Source organism: Triturus cristatus, chromosome 6 (genome assembly GCF_964204655.1).
Source record: "Triturus cristatus chromosome 6, aTriCri1.1, whole genome shotgun sequence".
Taxonomy (NCBI): Eukaryota; Metazoa; Chordata; class Amphibia; order Caudata; family Salamandridae; genus Triturus; species Triturus cristatus.
In genome coordinates this window covers 1,901,029,060-1,901,047,508 of record NC_140589.1, presented here as the reverse complement: position 1 = coordinate 1,901,047,508, position 18,449 = coordinate 1,901,029,060, and the positions used below count along the sequence as shown (strand labels likewise).

The window sequence follows — 18,449 nt, the reverse complement described above, 5'->3', positions numbered from 1 at the left end:
GATGATTTGCTGCACTTAATACCCATTGATTGATTGAGTTTGTACATACATATAGATTTTTCTCAGTGGGGACTTTCTGATGATGCGGTTTTAACTGTCCCTTGCCAATAAATGCCTTGCTATATTCAGTGCGGTCGACTTTTGATGTCGGGTTAGCTCTCCATTTATGAATGCATGGTAACATTCAATACATTTATAGAGTTTCTCTCCTGTGTGAACATTCTGATATACATTTTGTTTTGTAATGGATCCCTTCTCACATTTTATTCATTAAAAGGGTTTCTCCCTAGTGTAGATTTGTTTATACTGCATTAGCTTATTCTTCCTGTGGAAGACTTTATTAAACTCTGTACATACATTGGATTTCTTGCCATGTAGACTTTCGGATGTCACTTCAGTTTTCCATTTATTATGAATGCTTTGTGGTATTCAGTACATACATAGGTTTTCTCCCCTGCGTGAACTTCCTGATCTTGTATTACATTTTGCTTTGTAATAAATCCCTTGTCACATTCTATACATTCATGTGGTTTCTCTCCAGTGTAGACGCCGATATTGCTTTACCTCTCCCTTTATAATAAATACTGTGTCACATGCCGTGTAGTTGAATGGTCACCCTCCATTTGGAATAAAGGTGTTGTCACATTTTGTACAATTATATGGTTTCTTTCATGTGTGAAACATTCTGATGTATTTTTAAACTTTGCTTTGTAATAATTGCTAAGTCACATTCAGTACAGCCATATAGTTTCTCACCAGTGTGGAATTTCTGATGTAGTATTTATCTTTGCCTAGTAATAAATGTTTTGTTGCATTATGTACTTTCATAAGGTTTCTCTCCTACATGGATTATCTGATGTTGCATAAGATGCGACTTTCTAATAAATGACTTCTCACATTCAGTGCAGTTGAATGGTCTCTCTCCGATGGGGATTTTCTAAATGTTGCTTCAGCTCTCCATTGGTTATAAATGTTTTTTCACATTCAGTGCATTCGTACAGTTTCTCCGCAGTGTGAACTCTCTGTTCCTTTAGCTGTCTATATTTGATAAATGCTTTGCCACATTCTGTACACTGATATTATTACTCCCCAGTGTGGATTTTCTGATGTCGCGTTAGCTTTCCATTTCTTATAAATGCTTTGTCACATTCTGTACATTTATATGGTTTCTCCCCAGTGTGGATTTTCTGATGTCGCGTTAGATCTCCATTTGTCAAAAATGCTTTTTCACATTCTGTACATTTATATGGTTTCTCCCCAGTGTGGATTTTCTGATGTCGCGTTAGTTCTCCATTTGTTATGCATGCCTTTTCACATTCTGTACAATGATATGGTTTCTCCCCAGAGTGGATATTTTGATGTCGCTTCAGCTGTCCATTTGTTATAAATGCTTTGTCACAATCTGTACATTGATATGGTTTCTCCCCAGTGTGGACTTTCTGATGTTCCATTAGCTGTGACTTTCTAATGAATGCCTTGTCACATTCTGTACATTGGTATGGTTTCTCCCCAGTGTGGATTTTCTGATGGTGCTTTAGCTCTGTATTTGTTATAAATGCTTTGTCACATTCTGTACATTTATATGGTTTCTCCCCAGAGTGGATATTTTGATGTCGCTTCAGCTGTCCATTTGTTGTAAATGCTTTATCACATTCTGTACAATGATATGGTTTCTCCCCAGAGTGGATATTTTGATGTTGCTTCAGCTGTCCATTTGTTGTAAATGCTTTGTCACATTCTGTACATTGATATGGTTTCTCCCCAGTGTGGACTTTCTGATGTTGCTTTAGTTCTCCATTTCTTATAAATGCTTGATCACATTCTGTGCATTTATATGGTTTCTCCCCAGTGTGGATTTTATGATGTTGCTTTAGTGCTCCATTTCTTATAAATGCTTTATCACATTCTGTGCATTTATATGGTTTCTCCCCAGTGTGGATTTTATGATGTCGCGTTAGCTCTCCATTTCTTATAAATGCTTTGTCACATTCTGTACATTGATATGATCTCTCTCCAGTGTGGGTTTTCTGGTGTTGCTTTAGCTCTCCAAGTGTTATAAATGCCTTATCACATTCTGTACATTTATATGTTTTCTCCCCAGTGTGGATTTTGTGATGTCGTTTTAGCTGTCCATTTGTTACAAATGCTTTGTCACATTCTGTACATTTATATGGTTTCTCCCCAGTGTGTATTTTCTGATGTTTAATTAGATGGGACTTTCTAATGAATGCCTTGTCACATTCTGTACATTTATATGGTTTCTCCCCAGTGTGAATTTTGTGATGTCGTTTTAGCTGTCCATTTGCTACAAATGCTTTGTCACATTCTGTACATTTATATGGTTTCTCCCCAGTGTGAATTTTGTGATGTTGTTTTAGCTGTCCATTTGCTACAAATGCTTGGTCACATCCTGTACATTTATATAATTTCTCCCTATTGTGGAGTTCCAGTTGTCGTTTTAGCTGCCCAATTGTTATAAATGCTTTGTACCATTCTGTACATTGATACGGCTCCTCCCTGGTATGGGTTTGTTGATGCTGCCTTAGAGTCTTCTTCCTATGGAACACTTTATTACATTCTGTACATTTATATGGTTTCTCCTCTAAGTAGACACTCTGATTCTGCATTCGGTCTTTCAATGCAAAGAAAACTTTTCCACAGTCAGTCAATCAATATGGTTCTTCTCCAGTATGATCTTCTGATGTTGCACTTGCTCTTTCTCTCCCTAATAAATGTGTTGTCACTTTCTAGATATTCATACGGTTTCTCTTCTGTGTGTTCTTTCTGATCCAGGTTATCTCTTCCTTTGTAATGAGAACCTTATCAGACTTGCTTCCGTAAGTCAGTGTGTTATTTCATCAATGTATATCAGGTGATCCCTAAGAGCCAAGTACAGACCACATTGGGCAGTTTGGGTTTTCTGCTGTAGAAAAAGACTTTGGCGAGACATTAGCCTTCAAGGGAAGAAATTAAGGTGCATTAATTTACATCACTTCCTACACAAGTAATGTTTAATGCAGTCAGCTTTTTTGTTCATTACTGCATTTATTGCACCTGTTGGAGAAAAAAAACACGGGATAAGCTTAAATGGTGGGTCCATCACGAAAATCTATTGGCATTTCATGAGACATTTAATTGACCACATAGACAAGTGCGCTGAAGAAATTCTAAATTACACTTTCAATGTAAAAATGCAATAGGCAGAGCAAGGGCATACGATCCTTCCCTGACGCCTTTCTATCGCGGAGTGGATACTCAAGGAGTAACCAAGACTTCAGTTGAGTCTTTTGTGCAGCAGTACCACAGTTTTTTTGACAGCGGTTCTGTGAAGATCTATAAGTGTCGGATTTGATGGGGCCAAATGTGCCTTTGATGTGAGGGAAACTTCAAAGAGTGGTTTTGAAGGGCACTAGTATCTCTTCCAATCCCAGCACTCACTCCAGACTACCAAAGGGAGTCATCATTCCTTTGAATGGGGTCAGTCTACTACCCTGTGAGGGGTAAGAGTGGGCCCCTTCCTCCCATCTGCCCTGAAAGACCCATCGGGATCCAGATAAGTGCTAAATCATACCCAACCCATGCAGTGTCTGTAGTTCTCTAGAAGGAATACACAAAGCGGTTGGTCACCTAGCCCAGACGTGTATTAGAGACAGGCTGTAAGGCACAAAGAGCAGTACAAGCAGAGAAATGTCAACTTCCTAAAAGTAGCTTTTCTAAAGTAGTAATGTTAAATCAGACCTTACCAGTAAATAGGATTGATCATTACCATTGCAAAGATATGAAACATGAAAAGGCTACTTCTTTCCAATCAGGAATTACAGCTTAAAGGTATTCTACGGATTTCCCTGTTCTAGCCAACGAGAGGAGTAGGCCTTACAGCAGTGAAAAAGTAATTTAGCTGTTTGTCACTACCAGGTCATGTAAAACATAGAAGTATATGTTCTGCCTTTTACTCACATAGCGTCCTGCCCTTTGGGTTACCAAGGGCCTTCCTTAGGGGTGACTTATATGTAATAAAAGGGAAGTTTTAGGCATGGCAAATAGCTTTAAATGCCAACTTGATGTGGCAGTAAACTTCACCCAGACAATAATCTGAGCATCTTTCACATAGTGTAACTCCAGAGATCAGAGGCTCAGACCAGAGCTACACAAGAAAAAGGATGTTTACAACCACAATAAACACACATTGGCAAAGTCAAGAAGTCTCACCTTTTAGACATATAGGCTTTCCCAATGCTGCACAACATCAAGAAAGAACAAGCATTTGCAACGCAATAGGTCTTGCATTTGTTAGAGTTGGAGCTATTAATGTAAATATAAATTTTTTTACTTATGTGTTTAGTAGTGGATGGAACTGATGGCAATTGTGTGTTATACAATTAATTTATAAGCAAGCGTACCGATTGTGTTTCTGGTGTATAGGGCTTACTGGGATACAGTATCAAGCAATCCTGGATTTGTTTTAGCAAATGAATACTATGCAGTTATTAAGGACACAACAAGAATGCTTTATTACATAAATGGAAATACCGGGTATGGACATATCGGACCCAAGAGAATAAAAGTCAACTGATTATTTTATTTGTGGGTATTTAATAACGTTAAGCAGTATGCGGGTGCTAATTTTACCTGGTTTTTAACACCCCATTGGGTGGCTGCTATGAATATGGTGCAATTATCCCTAGGGGCCCACAACAAGCAGAATAAAGAGAAAATTCCAGGTTGTAACTAGTAGGTTTGTGCACAGACTAATAAAACATAGCTGGAGGTTGTAATCATAGGATGAGCATGGAGACAGACTGGGGAAGCACTGGATGCATTGGCATGGGGAGCAGAGACGCGATGAGCAGGGCTACAGTGAGACAATGTGAGCTGAAGCAGACACAGGAATTACAGGTTATGAAGGCAGCGATACATAAACCAAAGGGCGTACATTTGGGGTTGGACACACACTGGATGAACACCCATCAAGGCACAGAGACTAGGGGTGCATGCAACAGACACAGTGGAAGCGAAGAAGACTGGTGAGAGCTAGCATATTGCAGGGAGGCAGGGATAGTGAGCACATACAGCTGCGGAAAAAACAAAGTGATGTATCTCTGCGTGAACCCATTAGGAGGAAGTAAAGAAGTGTCCTGAATTTTTACTCTCATCGTCCTAAATTTACACCAATGCCAGTTGGTCACCCTTGGTCATAGAGATGCATAGAATGCCTTGGTGCGCCTAGGAGAGGGGGCAAAGGCTTGTGCCCTAGAGGAGGGAAAGGCTAGGCAAGCAGAGTGCTTTAGGTGAAGGAGACAAAGAAAATGCTCTGGGGAGAAGGGGCAGTGGGTATTGCTTCAAAGGGAGGACATTGTAAAAGAAAAACCCAGCGCTGGTGAATCACATTCTCAATGACATGGAGTCATCGTGTAAACCTACCTGGTCAGTAAAGCCTTTGAGGGTGGAGCCATGTCAGGTTTTCACAAGATCCACCTGAATCTTATTTACATGCGCTAATGAAAATGGGAACCAGAGTGGGTGTGTAGTCTGGCCCTCATCAACCTTTGTTGGATGAGCCTAATTTATAAATTAGAAAGCATTATCACTATGCTTCCAAAAGAAGAGCAGGCATCTTTTTGATGCTAATAATCATATCCAAAATTAAACTCACTTTAATATAAAAAAATATATATTTTAAAAAAATGCTCTAGCTAGGAAGGCATGTGTTATTGATATGTATTGAATGACTAGATTATTGTCTTATTAAAAATGCAAGTATTTTGAGAAGGCAAGCTGCCTGCCAAGAGTGCTGGTTATTCCTTCCTCCTCAAGTGTCACACACGGCTCGCCACTAATAGAAAAGTACCCGAAGGGATTTAGCGTATGACAACTCTACAGAAGGTTCATTTTACAAAGTTGAGTTTTTAACAAACCTTTTCATTGATGCCTGCACGCTGTGCGAGGATGCTTATGAGGGTGTCATGGCGGACAGTGTCAAAGGCAGCCAATATGTCCAGGAGGACTAGAAGGCAGGCCTGGCCATCATTTGGGTATCTGTGTAGGTTGCCTATGATGTCCATTGCGGTGTGGGAATGGGATAAATTCTATATGGAACCCAGAATGAGGAAGCATAGAAAAAGGAGTAGAGTTTATAGTAAAAAAGTCTTGACCCATAAGACAATATTTGTATAAAAGAGTTTTGTCTGGATAGACGGAGCTGTGGTAAAATAGTAGGGGGAGGCGTGGGGCCCATAGGTCTTATAAAATCAAAAGAAACACTATGTTTAGTTGTAGATTACAAAACATATACATGTTTAAAACATCGTCATAGAGTTTTCATATGATCATGACAGTGTGCTTTCTTAATCACAATTTTGCATATTTCAAATACTTGGGTACTTTGTTTATAAGCAGGTTGTATACAATTAGTATTTGCAATGCTTCTCAGACGGTGAATCTTCCGCTACAATATTGTGTTCACAGCATTTGACCAGAGAAGGCTTATCATGTTGCTGTTGTCATAATTTACATATTGCGTATCAGCGTACAGCTATTTTTAGGCAGGTTGTGAACACCAAGTATGAGCCATGCTTATCAGATCGTAAATCTTCTGCCACATTGTTGGATCCATATCAGGGAAGAGGGGAAGAAAAAGGGCAAAAAAGGGAGAGAGAGAGGGGGAGGTACATGAGGATTTGGAATTGTCCACCTGGTACGTGTATCTAATTGCTCAGAGTGGTCACAAAACCACACAATTCTTCAACGGTATTGAGTCCATGGGTAATAGAATCCCCCCGTTCTATCCAGCGGCATTCTAGTCTTCGGAGAATCTCGTTAATATTATCACCTCTTTCCGGTATGGTGGCCATGTCGATCACCTGCCATTTGATCTCATCAGCAGTGTGGCCCATTGTCCGAATGTGTGTTACCAAGGGTGAGTTCAGTACTCCGCATCTTATTCTACTGTGATGTTGACTGACCTGCACCTTAATTGGTAGCAAAGTCTGACCAATATACATCAAGTGACGAGGACAATTGTCCAAACCTAACCTCTTGACTTTCAATAAAGTAAATGGTTCATCATTCTATGGCAAGATCGGACTTCATTTCTTCAGTCACATGAGGGAAAACCTCACACATCCCCAAAAATTAAAAAAACGTTTGGGAGTAGAAGCTATCTCGTCTCGCATGTAAGCCTGGAAGGTTCGAATACTAAAACCAAGTATAAATAGCGACGCATGAAACAGCAATTGAAGCATCTGGACAGACCGTGGCCCCTGGGGCCCGCCGCTGCCACCATGAACACAGTCAGGCGTTTTACAAGGAGCGTGGCAAAATAAGATCCGCCGTCCTGGGAATCTTTTATTGAACCAATAGAAGCAGCACAGAGCTAAGGCTAACGCCTCCGTATTCAGAGTGATGTCGGGTGACATCAGCTCTGGAGATCACATAGGCGGCCTGCTTCTGGCCTATGAATATTTTAGAGCCTGCTTAACGCCGTCTGTAGGATGCCAGAGAATGGCACGGGTTTAAGCCACCAAAAGGCTGCAAAATTTGGGCTGGCGATTGTGAGAAGATGACAGCGGGGTAACCAGGGGGTTTGGAGGGGAAATGGAGGCAGTTGTCAGGCCATGGGTAGAACATTGTGATGAAAAGTGAAGGGCCAGTTAGGAAAAATAATTTTGGTTTGGAGGTCTGGTGGGTGGTTTTCTATAACATGGGGAAAAGGGGTAAGGAGGGCTAATATATGCGGGGGCATAGAGGTACTAGGCAAACTGGGGCGGGCACTACTGCAGGTAGAGAGTCAGAGTGGGAAGTCAAGCTTGGGAAAAGCAGAAGTCTTTAACAAAGTGGGGTGTGGGGTGAGGAGGAGTAGTAGAAAGTTTTTAGCAAAATCAAATCCTACCACTGTACATTGGTTAGGTGCACGTTGCTCTGTGGTGAGATGTAGGCAAAAGAAACAAGCATTTACAATGCTATAGGTGTCGCAATTGTGAGTTTGCAACCTATGGCATTGTAAACAAGAGTAAATAAATAGAAAAAAAAGTGGCCTGGCATTTTTTTTCTATTTGTTTACTTTTGCTACAATCGTGGCAGCCGCGCTTTACCTTTAACCATGTTAAAGTAAAGCGCGGGTGCCGCGATTGTAGCAAAAGTAAACAAATAGAAAAACATCTATTTGTTCACTTTTTCAACAATCGCGGCACCCGCGCTTTAGCTTAACATGGCCACGGTGAAAAGAAAGTAAATAAATAATAAAAAGCATTACACAATTAAAAAAAAAAATAATGAGTGCTTACCCACATGTGAAAGATCCAGTCCGGGTGGGTGGGGCTACAAGGAGACAGGGCGGTAATAAGGAGGGACTAAAAAGCCTCACAATTGAAAGCCAGCGTTTAGCATGAACTATGACGCAAGTCAATGAAAAGAAGGGGCGGAGCCTACACTCCACTTCTGAAATCAGCTTGATTACAAGAAGCCTTGCAGAGCTGCAACGCAGGTCTGCAAAACCTAAAAAGGATTGTCCTGGCCCTTTCTTGTACCTCTTCACTAACATCCCTGTACCCCGGTTACAACTCTTCTTCCATGCACTCTGCAGAATCCTAATAAGACTGATCTGGGCGGGAGCTCGCCCCTATATTCGGTGGGATACACTCACACTTCCCCTGGAACGAGGAGGCCTTGGAGTCCTGGATTTACAACTTTACTACTTAGCAGCCCAATGCCACCACACATATCGCTGGTACCACTCGGATGCCCTGATACCTTACCTGCGCCCAGAGCGGGCGCTGCTGGAGGGAATATTACACACTCAGATCTTACCCAAGGCATACTACTAGACACTGAAGACATACAGACGGTATCACCCACGTGCTGGGCATGGCGCTACCGCTCACCCGGGAGAAACTAGTACAATGTACACTACACCGGCATAACTAATAAACCAGGGGGGACCTGTTCCCATATAGGCATGTTGCGTCCTTGGTGGAGGGCCCATGGGAGGGGGGACATTTCGTACATGGACTGTTTTATTTTTAGACGCCTTCGTAACTCCCTCTTGAATGATGTGCAAACATCTTGGTTGTTAATTTGTAAAAAAAATCAATAAAGAAATACAAAAAAAAAAAAAATCAAAATTCTTCTTTTCAGAAATATATAGCTTTCCAAGATCACCCATGTTTTTAAAATCTGTTTCCATCCCAAAATGCAAGTTGTTTAAAACCACAAAGATTAGGGAAATTGATTAGCTCTTTGAAAAATACAAAAGCTGTGGTAAAAATGTTTTTGATACAACACGGCTTGTTCCTGGAAGTTGAAATATGAAATATTTAATGGATGCCATTTTGAGACAAAACAGTGTTTTCTTATCCAACACATTCCCCCATTCCCCTGCTCCCCCAGAAACCAAAAAGCATCTGTATTTTGGCTATTTTTACAGTGGACTTGAGAGGAATGTTCAAACCCTGAGTATCTTTATGATCCAGAGGATAATGTGGAAAAAAAGGAAGCATATTTGGCATGAATACTTTATGTGGAAAAAAAGAGTTATGAAGGAGTAAGCGCAAATTACCCCAAATATAACAAAAGAGCCAATCACTGGGGCAGAAAAGCCTCAGCAGCTAAGGGGTTGAAATGCTTCTATGCCATAACAGTGGTGGAGTGCGCAACAGGAAAGGTGTTGGGAACCCCCCCCCCAAAAAAAACATGGGTGACGCAATACTAATTTATATACAGATATCTCTCGCTCGATCCTAAACAGACCTGGGTTTGTAAAGATACAGTTTGCCAGAGATGGAGGCAGATTGCAGCTCACTACCCAAGACCTGCAGACCTGTCAGATAAATCAACCATATGCAGATTTGAAAGGTGTCTCCAAAGGTTAGTGCCAGGTATAGGGTGCTTTCTGATGCTTTTAAGTAGTTCTGTTTCTTGTTTTACATCCAGGAATGACCCATGCATGCTTCCCCTCCTTGTACACATCCTCCAAGCACATCTAGCTTCATTCATAAGGTATTTCAGAGGGAAAGATTTTTTAATGCAAAAATGCAGTGGCAGCTGCCACCGAAAAGTACGGGTGGGCGGGGGTAGAAAAATCAATAACAATACTTATCTGGCTGCCGGCCGCCACCTCAGTCAAGCTCCGTCCTAGTCTGTTCCTCCCGGAAGCAGGAAGTACACACAGGCTCCCCTAAGCCAATCACAACGCGTCTGTCACCAAAGATGGCCGGCCACATCATCATGCGCACTTGAATGCCCCAATCACTCCTCCCCTGCTGGCTATGACTACAGTCTCACCCCGCCCAGTAAACCTCACTCAGTGAGGAAAAATAAAATCATAATGCACAGAGGTGGCAAAATGCAGGGGTGGGTAATTCATATCGCCCGAGACATTAAGATTTATTGCAAGTGCAAGAAGTTTCCATTACTGTTTTGTCCGAAGGACAAGTAGGCAGTAAATTATGCTGAACTGAGACCTCTTCAAATTGGCAGTGTGTGTCGTCCACAGTGTAATCATGTAACCCACGCACACATGACACAATTTACAGCAGGATGCAGAGAGCCTGTTTTCGATTATGGAGCCCGCCTGGGCTATCGAGCGAAGCCAGGTGAAATGAGTGATAAATGTCTCTGCTCACCACAGGTACCGACTGTAGTAAATTGTGAGGTGTGATGCAGGCGGGGATTCTTTACCGCTTATAGTACATGGGACACAGCTTTTGGATCTAATACTCAGGAAATCACAGTGACGAGAGTGCACCGGGAGTTTAAAAATTCGAGCTCGGTCTCTTGTGCGTGCGGGGTAAACCACGTAACTACACAAAAGATCTGAGACCTTTTTCAATTAAGTGCAGTGTGTTCACAATGTAAAAAGCACAGCTTGAAGTTTGAGCAGCTCGGAATTTTCTAAACCAGCACATTCAAGAGCGAATGGTCTGTAGTATTTCCTTTAGATCACGGGGCGGACACGGAGCTTTGAACACTCCCAGCAGTGGCAAGTAGGAGACTGGCTTCTCTGCTTCTTGCTTTTACCAGACTAACTTTATTCACCCTTCTGATCCTGCCCTCCACCCTTGGGCCTCTCGTGCTGAACCCAGGTCGCTCTCCTCCCCTCCCCCACGCTTGCAGTAAAGTACTCGGATTTCTTTTGTCATGCAGTTCTTGGGCCCCTCCCTTCACACGTTGCTTGTCGTTTGTGCTTGATGGCTCCATCTCTACTGTCTCAACCAAGTCTACATCAACGCCCTTACTTTCCCTGTAGGGCTGCCGCGCATCCCACAGGCCCACCCCTATTGCTTTCATTTTCACGCGCCTCTCATTTCTAAACCAGTGCCTGCACTACGCTCTTTTCTCCCCCCTATGGCTCTGCATTTATTCCTTCACAAGCACCCAGGAATCGGAGGCCAGAAAAAGAAAACAGAAGGGGCAAGTTTACTAGAAGGCAGGATTGCAGGGATATATTTACCACAAACTAAAAACCTAAGCCTTACTGTCTGCGATACGGTATCACCAAAATCTTGCACTTGAAACTATGAGAGGCTTTACATACTGTTCTGTATAGCGCCAAGCATGAATTAAAAGCAGCACTGGGGCGCTAGACTGAGGGAGTTTCTTTAAGTCAGGACAAAAGCCATCCATTAACATCTGCTACGTGATGCGACCTCACGCCGTCACAGAGCCTATAGCCAGGGCCACTGGAATTATGTGATTGAACGTCTGCCGCGATTTTCACTTAATATACATTTGCTGCATCTGCCGCATAATCCATCATCTGCTTCATAATACCCAGATTTTAACAAAAACAACATTTGTTTCTAGCTCAAACGGTATAAAAAATTACTAAAAATGCAACGATGCGTTTTGCTGCGCAGTGGAAGCCTCTTTGCAAAGCTGGACTGGTCTCCTTTCTGTTGCTTATTGCTGTATTTGGATGTTCAACCGATACTAATGAGTTGCAACCAATGCCCACAGGGTGTCACCAAGCTTAAAAATGATGAAATAATGAATACAATTATAAAATGTGCGGCATTATGTTACATGAATTTGCTTTTTCTTGCTGCATAATTTACTCAACCTTGCCACATAATTGTGTCCGCTCTTGCCACATAATTCCAGTGGCCCTGGCTATAGCTCTGGTGTGACTGACAACAGGCGTGCTTGCAGCCATTTCAATATCCCACATTTTACCTAATTTACAACAATAACAGGGAAGTCTCTGAAAGCTTTTCTTGTCCCTACTACCCCCTGCAAACACTATTAAAGTTAGGGTTACTAACAGTGCTCCTGTGCTGTTTTGCAACTTACTGTTGTTTTAGGTAGCTCTTATTAAAATGAGTTAACCTTTAAGCACTACTAATCTTGCAACATTAGGAAATGGAGGACCAGAAAAATAAAACACTTGCCAGGATCACACAATGGGTCTAAGTGGTGGTGAGTCTGGGTTAGAGGCTCAGTACCCTCATTTGGAAGCTGATAAGCCACGGTCCTACAAGAGCCTGGTGCACTGCACACTAAGATAAGGCAGGTTTGAGGAATGGTTACTTCAAATGTACCGGGAGGGGTAATTAAATAAAGGTGCACGTATGGCTGGATAGTGTGTTTATGCGGTGCATTGAAATGGGCTTTTTAAAAGTGCACAGAGTAAAGCGAACATAGTAATGTAAATGTGTCCAAATAAATCCTGCTTAGAGTAGATAGGTTGGTGAGGCCATCTGTTGCTTCACAACATCATGACTTGTGGCTGTCAGGCTGTAAATGCCCCTCTGGGCCTTGAAGTCTGTCCTTTGTGTTGTGCTGGTCTTCTCTACCCTATGCCCTGGATTCTATATTACAGCTGCATCTTGCAAGAGAGCGGTGCTTGAAATGGCACCACAGAGATATGGTCTGTGCCCCGCGGCATTGAGGGAGGATTGTCGTTGGAAAGTAATCACATGTAAAGCAAGTGAATACACTAAATGTAGAAAGTCCTACAGAAGCTAAGAAACTCAGAAAGAGCTAATGTTACAAACCTCTCCAGAGATGCAGCAGAACAAGTTAAATTGTTCTTATGCTGTGCGCTTTGTATCAGAAATCACAAAATGCCAACTACAGGGTGTTCCTTTCAAGCTGCCGCAGACTATTTCTGTAGGATGTTTAGATAGAAGTCTCTGGTGCAGGAAGGATTCAGTATTATTGAGTTTTCCACATGCTCCAAAGGGCACTTCATTCCCTAATAATGCTTCTAGGACTGCCTGTGTAATGTTGCAAGACTTCTACAGGATAGGTATAAGTGTGACCCCCCCCCCCGCCCCCACCCCCCCAATCTTGCCATTATGTATCACAATGTCACAGATTGAGTCATCCAAATGAAAACCTTACACACTTTCAGAGATGATGCTTTGATCCAAGTGGGAATGAAATCTGAAGACCCGCCCCTTAGTAAACAAGCATTTACAATGCAACGGTCTCGGCATTGTTAAAGTTAGAGCTATTGGCATTGCTCATGACATTATTTTTGTTTATGTTTTTGTTTTTAAAACATGTTGAGAAACGGCATTGTTGTTTGCAATGTCAATAGCTTAATCAGTGTGTGTGTGTAGGTGGCTCTGTGTGTGGGTGCAAATGCAATAGGTCGCGCATTTGAGAGTGATTAAGCTATTGACATTGTAAATAACAATGCAGTTTCTTTAAATGTTTTAAAAACAAAAACAATCAAAAATAATGTCATGAGCAATGCCAATAGCTCTAACTTTACCAATGCCGAGACCATTGCATTGTAAATGCTTGTTACGTGCGTGAGCTCATTGCAGACTCACTGAGGGGCGGGAAGAGGAGGGTGTCCCACTGCTTGTATTCTCATTCCTCCCGTAAAAGATCATATTGACTTTCTTCCTCATTTTATCAATCTTCCCATCTCCAACTTTCACAACCCTACGCTCGACTATGCTTCTTGAAAGTAGGAGTTCTCCCTGCCTACATCCCGTTTTCCACGCTTCCCCTGTTTTGCCCTTCATTTCTGTCTCGCTATCTGCTTTCTGTCCCTACCCCTCCCTTTCCCGCGTTGGTCCCTCCCTGTCCCCTCCTTCGTCTTCAGGAGCAGTAAGTTTACATGTAAAACAGTAAAATATGGCCAGAGACCTCTCTTGAACAGGCGGGAGATCCCCACCCGACAACCTTCGCTGCACTCTGTGGTGAGCGACAGAGTGCCTGGTGGGTGATTCTGTCTGCCGAGTGACCGTATCTAAAGCGAACCCCTCTCTGCTGCGAGTGCCTGCTTGCGGTGAGTAGCTGTCTAGAGCGGGTGAGTGACTGTCTTCAGCGAGTGACCGTCTCGGGAGAGAGACGGTGAGATTAAGTGGGTGACTGTGTTTGGTACGCAACTGTGTTCTTGGTGAATGGCTGTCTGGCTGCACACATGCTGGGTTAACCAATGTTTCTTTGCAGTTTCTGTGAAACGGGGTCTCGTGAGTGTGTGTCTTAATTTTAAAACAGTTAATGTATTGTTTTGTTTATCGAGTAGATTTTGTGAATGATGTGTGCATCTAAATGTTTTTTTATTCACTGCCAGTAAAGCTTTAGCCCGGAATGTGTATGGCTATCTGCGATGTGACTGTTCGGACGTGTTCTGCTCCTTGCAGTGAGAGGGTGGCTGCAGAGACGGTCTCTGCTTCAAGCGCGTTTCTACAGAAAGTGACTTAGTCTGCAATGAAGTCCAATATCATCAGTGAATGATTCTGTCTGCAGAGAGTAACAGTGTCTGTGGTAACCATATAGGTAGAGAGTGGCTCTACGTCCCCTGCGAGAGTCAGTCGCCAGTGGCTGAATCTGAGGTGTTGGAATGCCAGTGATGACGTGCTGCCGTGATAAGGCTGCGTGTGATCAACAGCTACAAATAGAATGAGACTGCCCCGGATGAAAGACCGCCGAGGGCGGTGTTGTCTAAGGTGAGTAGGTGTCCACAGCGAGACAGTGACTGTGGTGAGTGGCTGTCTGTAGTGACCGACCAAGCGTGTCAGCAGGGAATCAGTTTATATTTGTCAGTTGACTGTGTCTGGGGTCGTGACTGCCCTCAAGGTGCGAATGCGCCTTATCAGTGATTGTATCGACTGCGAACACGGAGGATGCAGTGTGTTAGAGTTAATCGTAACTGTAGTGAGTGACTGCAAAGAATGGCTGTGGGCAAGGAATGACTTTGTGTCTTTTTTAAAGAGATGAGGGACTGTTCGTGTGCGTGGCTAGCTGCAGCGAGAGAGAAAGACGGTACTGAGTGGCACCGAGTGACTGCCTGCAGTGAACAACGCTGGTGAGAGGCTTGATCTGGAGAGGGGGGTGGGGGAGGAAAGCAAGTGCCTATGCTCGAGTGACGTAGTCTACCATGATGAATGACAGCTAAGAGCCTTGTGTGAACCTAGGGCCAGAGATGGCCTCCGATATTGTTATGGCGAACATGCCCCCGTGTCACAGAAATTCGTGCCAGGTGTGGCGCTCTCATACACGGCCCAGCGATGCAATGTGGCGCCTTTGGAAAGGTGGCCAAGGTTCAGCGCCAGGAGTCAGCAGGCGGTGATAACAAGTAAACAGGAACAGGGCACCGGAAGACACCACCGCCTTTCTCCGAGGCACAGCAGAAATGCCTCGGAGAAAGGGAGCGTCCTTTTCGGATTCGGGGGCGTGTTTTGCTGTTGTCTCCTCCCTGAGACTTTTCGCAAAAAACACGCCCCCCGATCCGAAAAGGACGGGGCCTGATTGGAGTGACGGGACCTCTTCTCCAATGGCTGGCCAGCATTTACTAGGCCAGCCAATGGAGAACAGGGGAGAAGAGGGGCGGGTTCAAGCCCCTCTTCTCCCAAGTCATTATCTCTCGCGAGCGAGACTGCGCAAGCGCAGCCATCGCTAGCCGAGACCTAAAAAGGAATTGTCTCCTACCCTTCCCAGGACAGCTAGAAAAGTCATGCTTTCCTGCGCAGGACACTCTAATCTAGACATAATCACAGATCGCATTCATATCCACCCCTGACTATCGCCTGATCTCAAATGCTTTTCGGGATGCAGCTTGGTTCTAGCCGATATGTGACTGCAGGAACTGCACGGCCCCACCAGTCTAAGGAGCTGCAGGAACGGTCCCAGAGCTTTGCCAACAGGGGCACCCCCAGTGACCCCATCACCAGCGCGGGCCCTGTGGGGCTGACCCCTCCGTACAGGTCGGTGCCTCTCCCTTCCTTTACACGCCACTGGCTGATGCTGGCGTTTGAAGGGAGAGGCACCGCATGCGCAGGGAGTTATGACGGGGTGTGCAGGGAGGGATGCCAGTTCATGCTGAGGTGGCTGTGGCACTGGCAGGGTGGTGCCACAGTTTGTATGGGCAGGGAGAGGGGCAGAGGTGCGCTTTGGTAGTTAGAAGCCCAGATGGTAGATATGTGCAGTGAGCGGACCGGGAGTAGACGCTGTGTGCAGTGAGGGACTTGGGGAGTAAAACATGCATGCATTGAGACCTGGAGGAAGGAGTAGCAGCAGGTGGATACAGTGGGAGGCTCGGGACTCGGCAGACGGTGTGTGCAATGAAAGGCTTCAGATCAGCCAGTGCACTGGGGTCTGCGAGAGGCTCCGGATTATGTGTCCAGTGAGAGGATCCGCAGTAGACTGTGTGTGCAGTGAGGTTCTTGGGATTACACGCTGAGGATGTGTGCAGTGAGAGCCGCAGGAGAACAGTGTGTGGCTTAGAAGCAGGCAGTGCGTGCACTCTGTGCAGTGAGAGAGCACGTCATAGCACAGGGAGGGGCTCCGACTCTGGCGCAGATCATGTGTGCAGCGAGGGGCTCTTGAACAGATCGTGTGCAGTGAGGGGCTCCTGGGTAGATCATGTGCAGTGAGGGGCTCTCGTGTGCAGTGAGGGGGATCTCGTGTGCAGTGAGGGGATCCCGAACAGATCGTGTGGAGTGAGGGGCTCCTGAACAGATCGTGTGCAGTGAGGGGCTCTCGGGTGCAGTGAGGGGCTCTCGTGTGCAGTGAGGGGCTCTCGTGTGCAGTGAGGGGCTCCTGAACAGATCGTGTGCAGTGAGGGGCTCTCGGGTGCAGTGAGGGGCTCCTGGGTAGATCGTGTGCAGAGAGGGGCTCCGGACTCCGGATCCGACCTTTAACAGCAGGTCTGCCGAGTCCTGGGGTTCAGATAAGGGACAAGGCTCCCCTGCACCTGTGTCGTGTCCTTTGAAACCAGGGCTGCGGGCGCCTTCTTCCGGCAACAACCCCCCCCCCCCCCCTTTCCCGGAAAGAGGAGCTGCGGCCAAACACACTAAAGGGAGAGCCACTCCCGGGCTTGAAATGAGGAGGAGTGCGGCGAGTGTTACCCCCCCACCCCCCTGCACTCAGGGCACGGTCAGCCCTGCCCTGCCCCCGCCCCTGCCCTCGCCCCTGCCCCCTGCCCGGAACGCCGCTCCGCTCCCCGCGCCAATTCATTATCGCCCCCTTTGAAATCCATTAGTTTACTCCGTAGGTGAGGCAACGCCTCCTCCGCCCCTTAATACCAGCCGCCACGTGCACCAGTTACATTACACAAGGGTACATTTATTTTTGTTAGGGGGAGGGTAAGCGATTCGCCCAGAATCACAGGAGATGGAACAGACGCCGAAACTCCAACCTGGTCTCCCAGCTCCAGAGTCAGCTACTCAGGCCCTTACGCCACAATTACATCGCAGACAGAAGGGGGTAACAAAACCCCTCTCTCTCTGTACCTTCCCCGGCTCCAGTCCTCCCACACCGACAACTCACCTGCAGCAGATCACACGGCGCACTCACTTCACGCAGCACTTCGGGATGAAAGTAACTCCATGGCTGGCATCCAGGGCTTATGTGGTCGCCCCACCCCTGCCATTACCAGTGACGTCAGAAGTGTGGCATGGGGAGGGGTCAGACGGGGGCAGCCTCAGCACACCTTCCAATCACCCCCACCCGACCCGGTGGTAAGAGGTTTCAGGACGGAGGGATAAGGGGCGGAGCCTACAAAAAAGTTTGTCGTTATTAAAAAACAATTCAGGAATTAGCGTTTAGATGTCATTATGTATACATTAAGGCAGATCTTCTAACACGCCCCCAGCCCCCCTCACTCTCTGATTGACAGGGGTGAGTGACCCCGGGTCATTTCTAAAAGAGAAACAGAGATATGTTCGGAGGCTGCTCGGGGGGAACAGAGACAAGAAAAGATGGAAACAGACCCCAGAGAGCGCTCCCGATGCGGATATTTTACCCTCTCACAGCTGCAGCTCTGCCACGGACAGTCCAATACTCCTGGCTGTGAGAAGAGGTTACAAACAAGCATTGGCGCTGTGATTACAGACTGTAAAGCATAGCTGCCAAGGGTTCAGGTTGCTGTGTGTGACATTTTCATAATTTCAGTGCAATTATGAGTGACATTTCAATGACTACGAGTGACACTTTCTTGCGAGCAAAACCGAGCAATGAAGACGATTGAGACATATAAATATTAGAAATTAGAC

The 18,449-nt window shown here is 45.1% G+C and overlaps 1 pseudogene across 1 annotated transcript; it reads right to left on the bottom strand.

Annotated features, from left to right (window-relative positions):
• Window positions 1–311: 311 nt before the first annotated feature.
• Window positions 312–17,913, bottom strand: LOC146822371 (uncharacterized; annotated as a pseudogene). Its single transcript, XR_014963270.1, has 2 exons — window positions 17,725–17,913; window positions 312–3,054 (listed from the first exon to the last, which is right to left on the bottom strand). The product of XR_014963270.1 is annotated as an uncharacterized LOC146822371 (transcript).
• Window positions 17,914–18,449: the final 536 nt, after the last annotated feature.